Genomic DNA, 6,871 nt, shown 5'->3' with positions numbered 1-6,871 from the left:
AGTGAGGATGGGTGGAGAACAAATACTACGGGATGGGGAGAGCAAAGGGGCGCTGACATTCCCCAAGCCCTTCCTAGGGGCAGATTAGAGAATGAACCCTGCGTCCAATTCAAACCGGCGGCAAGACCCCTCCCTTGGCTTCCATGGCTGCATGATGGAGCCTGTTATTCCAAGGCCTCTAAAAGTCTGTACCTGTTAGCAGCAGATTGACACACCCACGTGCCCCGGCCACGTGCTGTTCTGAGTTGTGCCCATTTCCCTGGTCACTCGCAGTGCAGAGACGTGGCCTGTCGGAGAAGCAGAGCTGTTAAAGTTGCTCTGAAAGCTCTGTTCCAACAAGGGACTCACTGCAGTACGGCAAAGGCACTCCTGTAGCACTGACAACAGAGCAGCCTGCAGGAAGGATGGCCTGTGGTTAAGGCACTGGTCTGAGACTCCCTGATCTGTCTCCATATTACCTGGCTATGTTACTTCAGGGCCTAGCAGTCTTGCCAGGGGTCTGTACTAGAGTGAAGCCTGGTATTTTACACTGTCAGGGATTCTGGGTCAGTGATCAGTGCCTGCCCGGCTGCCTCAACCTTCCTCAGGAGCTTCACCCCATCTAGCCTGTTATTTTCATACACCCCAAATCAGTTCACCCTGGTGTTTGCAAGCAGTTGACAGGGACACTCACTCAGCCAGGGCTCCAGGCAGATTTACTGCACACACACTAAGAAACCCCTCTGCAGAGATGTCTGCGGAAGAGCCTCTTCCATCTAAACAGCAACCATAATGTGCCGTGTCATATATAATTACACACGGCTAAGGAAGCGCCAGTGAATCTCTGTCAATACCGAGAATCAGGTGCTAGCAGGAAAAGAAACGTGACACGTCCAACGCTCCAGCCTTGAACGCAAGCTCCTCAAAACTGCTGCCTGCTGGAACTCGGGACGAGTTAAATTAGTTTGGAGGGGCTGTGGCTCTTGTCCTGTTCACTGCATCTGTGTCTCAGGCACTCAGGCAGGGTACACCACAGCCTGGTATCCCTTTGACTTTGATGGAGCTACTAAGAAATGTACAACGGGTAAGTGGGGAGCGTAGGGGGCTCCGGGAGAATTTCTGATGCGTCCCCAGAATGATGCCACGGCAGGATGAGGATGGGGATTATAGTTTCAAAATCAGAGCAGCGGACGTTCCTGCTGAATCCAGATCCCCTCCTCTGTCCTGGCTCTGCAGTGTTAACAGGAGTTGAAATACTGGCTTTTGTCATGAAAGCAAGCAGATCTGACTCTAAATACATAGGGAGGCCATATGTGGAGTGAAGAGAGGCCCTTTCAGAGCACAAAACACTGCGCACTAAAGACAAAGAGATACTGTTTATTTATTTGTATTGTGGTAGCACCTAGGAGCCCGCCCCTCCCTCCCCCAGTCATGGACCATGACCCATTGTGCTAGGCACTGTACAAATACAGAACAAAAAGCCAGCCCCTCTGGTACGTTGTCAAGGGCATTTCTGGTCTCTTGGGTGAAAAACAAACCAATAGCGCTAATGATTTGGGAGCAGATACATTACACTTGTAAGTGGAGGCCAGGCTACTTTTCAGAACAGAATGAGGGCGTGTTACTTGTTCCACGGATCACAGGTGGCAAATGATAAATTATGACTCTTTAATGCTACACTGAGCATTTGTAGGACAGGCTTTCTGTAAACTGCAAAATCTCTCCGTTTCTGAGATATTGGGCCAAATTCTGCTCTCAGTAACTGCCCAGTGACTCCACTGATGTCACTAGAGTTATTGTCTTTATTTATTTTTTTACCAGCATAACAGCAGAATTTGGCTGGTGCACGAATGGGTCGAGAAGTGCAGGCTTTTAGCTACAATTCTACAAGGCACTGGACAACTTTTGTCCAGTCGTTGCCTTGGAAGCTGAAGCCTTCCATCTCTTGTCAAGTCCTTATGGCTGTCATAATGTGTTTTTCTCTCTGATGTTTCACCATTAGTGGCACGTTGAAGTTTCTCATATTCTCATGTTCTGGTGCCACACAGTGCTCATTGGGAAGCATCGTTACAGTCCTTGCGAGCGCTGCACTGACACTTGTGATAAAGCCATGCAGCTTAGAATGCAGCCATCAACTGTGCAGCGGAAGGGGTGAAATGTTCATAGACACTCCAATGAGGCACCCTAGCAGGGGCGGCTCTATGTATTTTGCCGCCCCAAGCACGGCAGTCAGGCAGCCTTCGGCGGCACGCCTGCGGGCGATCCGCCGGTAACGCAGATTCGGCGGCACGCCTGCGGGAGGTCTGCCGGTGCCGCGCCTTCGGCATCCCCACCGCTGAATTGCCACCAAAACCGCGGGACCGACAGACCTCCCACAGGCATGCCGTCGAAGGCTGCCTGACTGCCGCCCTCGTGGCAACCGGCAGGCCGCCCCCTGTGGCTTGCCGCCCCAGGCATGCGCTTGGCGCGCTGGTGCCTGGAGCCGCCCCTGCTTACAGGAAAGTCATTTGTGCCTTTAAGAGGCAATATGCCTTCCTTTCTGAGAGTGTGAAGGAACAGAATATTTAGGTGTTTTTAAACCTATGAAATTAAGTAAAAAAAAATGTAGTTCAGGCCCCACCGAGGTTGCACGGTTGATATTTTGTAAATAGGAAACACAAAAAAGGAAGGGCCCTTCCGTAAAATTAACTTGGCCACCTTGCCTGTATGTTCTATCTTCCACTCATCTGTTTCTTCTTAAATATATGCATGAATATATGACTTTGTTCTTAAATATATCCCATCAAATATACAGGCTATACGATAACGCCAGGTCAGTTCCTAGAGTAGGAACTTTGTGGGTCTAGTGGAGCTAGGTTCACCAGCCGAGGGCCTAGCCCCTTGACTTTTACCTTTCCTTGACTTTTTATTTCATCTTCAACCTTTTTCAGTATTTAACTTTAGAAGTGCTTCCCATGCTCAGTGACTAATGTTGGACATGGCGATTACTGGCTCATGGGCAGAAAGTGGTTATGTATAAAGATAATTGGCCATTTTTCCTGGCTTGATAACATTGGTACTAAATTTTCCTCTCCCCAACATGGAGGGTAATTCTGTTTTTTGCTGCTTGGTTCTTCTTGGAATATACAAATTTTGTGGTCTAGCAAGAATAAGGGAAAGATCATGGAGGTAAAATGTGCTTCCTCTCATTGTATAACCCCGACTAGCACAGCAATACAGGGGCTGTCAGCCTCCAGACACCCCACAGTCACCCCATTCCCATTACATGCTGGTTTTCTGGGTGATTCAGAAGGGGCGTCATGGAAATCAGAACAGTGTGGTTTGTGAAAATCCATGAGTCACACGGCTCTGATCATAAGCCCCCAAGGCTCCACTGGCCCTTTACCAGACACAGCCATGGTCCACGCAGGAAGAGCTTGTGGAGCACAAAGAGCCGTAGGAGATCATGCCAGCTCCCACTGCTCTCCTTTGGAGCTGTGTAGTGCGTGTTTCCTCCGTCCATCCTGCAGCCTGCACTGGAGAGGGAGGAGTCATGACACAGCCCCGCCTCCTTCGAGGAGTCCAACATGACTGCTGCTGCTCATGCTTCCTTAGTCTGTGCGAAGAGGCTGCAAATGAAAGCTGGTTGGTCCTGTTCAGAGGGGAAAGAGGCCGCAGCCGTCCTCTGAAAAGTCACTCAATCCCGGCCGCACGCTCTTACCCACTGCTTGCAAAAAGTGTGCACTCAATGAATTCTACAATTAAGGGAACATGTTTTTTAGAAGAGCCCTGTGTAAAGAGGAAGGGTGGTCTCATGGTTAACACTCTGGTTTCAATTCCCTGCCCTGCCCTGAACTTCCTGGGTGAGCTCAGGCAAGTCTCTCTGTGCCTCGGTTCCCCATCTGTAAAGTGGGGATCTGAATCCTTCCTTTGCCCTGACTTCAGTCTCAGGCCTCCCGCTGCTATGGTAATACAAATGGCAATAATTCAAGATGACTATTTAAAGGGCGTTGCTCAGTCATTCGGTGGCGCCCTCTACAAAGGTTTTTTATTATTAAACCATAAAGACAACAGCCCCGGGTGTAGGGCCCCGCCATCAGCATGCACAATCTCACCCTGCTCGCAGGCACGCAAAAGGCATTTAATTAAACCCACATCAGAAACCTGTTTGTGATATCTCTCCAATTCTATGTGACGGGGTCACCAGGACAAAAGTTGGAGAACCACTGGATGAGGGAAAGTGTGGGCTTGGGAACTGAGGCAGACATCAAAGGAATTTGCCGCATGCTCCCGTTTGAGTGTCAGAGTAATTGCTACTCGTCTTCCAAGGTACAGGACAGCAGTGGGCACAGAGCGGTCTCCGTTTTACAGTGCGATTCCATCCCCTTACCTCTTTCCTAGTTTCTCCTTTTTTAATGCAATATCAATTGCCTAAGATAACCTGAACCCTGGTGGGCTCTTGCCCTTTAACATCAGCAAAACAATAACCCTGGGACATCCTTTGAGTCTTTCCCACCATCTTCCTCTCTCTTTGGTTTTTACAGAGCAGCAAACAATGCTGTGGCTGCAACGTGCCTTCAGCTGGAGTTGCAGCTCCTCGGCTGCTTCCTGGATCAGGCTAGGTTGCGGGCCAGATCTTCGGCTGGTGTAAATCAGTGCCGCGCCATTGATTTCACTGGCGTGTGGAGCGCTTTATACCAGCTGAGGATCTGCCAGTCTGGCCTTTCAGGATGCCAGACGGATCAGAAGTGAGCAGATGTGTCTCTCCAGCAGCCCTGGGGATTAGAGCATGACACATCCTTTGAACCAACTTATTATTATCGATGTAGCGATGGCTAAAGGTGTTGAATTGACAGCTCCAGGGATTGGAGTCTTTTATTGATCCACCAACGGGCTACAGCAAGGAAGACGTCCTTGAGGTGAACATTTAGAACAGGGGCTTTGCAGAAGTGGGTTCAGGTACCTGTTCAACCCCAGTCTCCCTGGGTGACCTTGGCCAAGCCGTTAAGGACAGATAACCTATATGGCGACACGCAGGAAGGTAAAGGCAAATCAACTCCAGGGGTGAAGCTAAAATGCATAAATCCCCTGTGTGGCTGCTTAAATTCAAGAGTAAAGAGGCCTGAGTTTGGTGTAAGTGTCCTGGAAAAAAAAAAGTGTGTTTTAAAACTTGGTTAAAGTAGCTGTGATGACCTGGTGAATCGAGTCAGCAGCTGGAGTTTAAGCCTATAGGGGGACCTGGGCTTGAACTTGAACTGCTAAGCAGAGTGGTCGTGTCTTCACGGCTAGTTTAATCTGAATTAAGAACACACTTTTTTTTCTGCCTGGCACTTAGGCCTTCCACTGCAATCAAAGTGAATAATGGACGGGAAGACGCATGGATCGTTTCCAATTTGGCTTCTGCCTGCTACCAAGATTGGAAGTTAGGGCTTGATCCAATGCCCACTACAGCTAATGGGAGTCTTTTCGTTGATGTCAGTTGGGAGGTAGACGGGGCCTTCTTGCTAGTTGTGGTGCTATGTTTTGGGATGTGTCTCAGATCGCCGGGGAGCTCCCTAATGGAAAGTGCTGCGGCTCAGTGTGATGCATGACTATGAGCTTTATGGATCATAGATCGTATCCTCAGCTGGCGCATGCTGGTGGACCATGACCTGGGTAGCCACACAGCACTGACAAACAGGGCTGCCGAGAGTGGGTACGGGCCCCGGTGGAAAAAAAATTTTTGGGCCCCCCAGCAAGGGCGGACTGGCTAAACAGGGCCGGCGAGAGGGGCGGGGAATCTGGGCTCCCTTCCAGACCGCCGGGCTCCGGTAATTTGTACCGGCTTCCCCCCCACTCTCGTCAGCCCTGCTGACAAAGGATCTGATCCTGCACTATTTAAATCAATGGGAGTTTTGACATTGACTTTAATGGGCACAGGAGCAAGCCCCAAAGTCCTGTCCCAGGATACACCAGGATCAGTGTAAAATCTGGGATGAATACCTGTCTTTGGATGTTCCCAAATCTGTGTAGGGTGTCCTCAGGATCTGAAAGCCACCCATATTTTTAACTTCCTTTTAAGCAGGAGTATATTTCTACTGGCACAGCGAATCCTCTGGGGGCAGGGCGGGGAGATAAGGATTTGGTTATTTGCAAATGATAAGCAGTAAAGTAGAAAATGGCACCACTTATTTGTAAGAGCGAGGGACGGGGACAAGCTGCTATGACAACAAGGCCCGAATGAATCCCTAAGGCACCCAAAGCACAATAGTGGTGCAATCACCTGTTCCGGTTTGTTCAAAGGAAAGTTTATGAGCATCGCTGGAAGTACGTTACAGAACAAAGCATACACCAGCCGCACGTTAATCAGAGCCCAGCTAATCAATGAGGGCATCCACCAGCCCCACTGATCTGTAGCTCGGGGGTTTACAGATGGTGGGACAGTTCTCAACAGCTAATGTTTGCACTTGAAAGGCCCAGACAATCGTTAGTCAGCCAGAGAGGATTTTTCACAGGAGACATCCAGCTGAGATGGCCTTGAATGCCTAAATCCCATCATCAGACACAGCAAGGCAGTCTGACTTCAAAGCAAGGATGGTTCTGTGATCAAGGCACTAGGCTAGAATTCAGAAGATCTCAGTTCCATTCCTGGTTCTTCCACAAACTCCCTGAGTGAATCTGGACAAGAGGGTCCTAAGTGGCTAGTGATTTGTATAGCCCCTAGCTAGGAATCATGAACCCCAAGCATTAAATTCTGTCCAGCTGGGCTCCTCTCCAGAACAGGGCTGTCTTCACCCACCCACCCACCCACCACCCTTATAGGGGCACACCAAACTGTTACAGTCCTGCTGCAGTTCCAATTGGATACAGCATTTCTCAGTTCTAGCGGGAAATCCCGGCCCTGGGAAAGTCAACGGCAAAACTCTCATTGCCA

The sequence above is a fragment of the Chrysemys picta genome, chromosome 8, assembly GCF_011386835.1.
Source record: "Chrysemys picta bellii isolate R12L10 chromosome 8, ASM1138683v2, whole genome shotgun sequence".
Lineage (NCBI taxonomy): Eukaryota > Metazoa > Chordata > Testudines > Emydidae > Chrysemys > Chrysemys picta.
The sequence above is the reverse complement of the archived record's forward strand: the minus strand, read 5'-3'. Positions refer to the sequence as shown.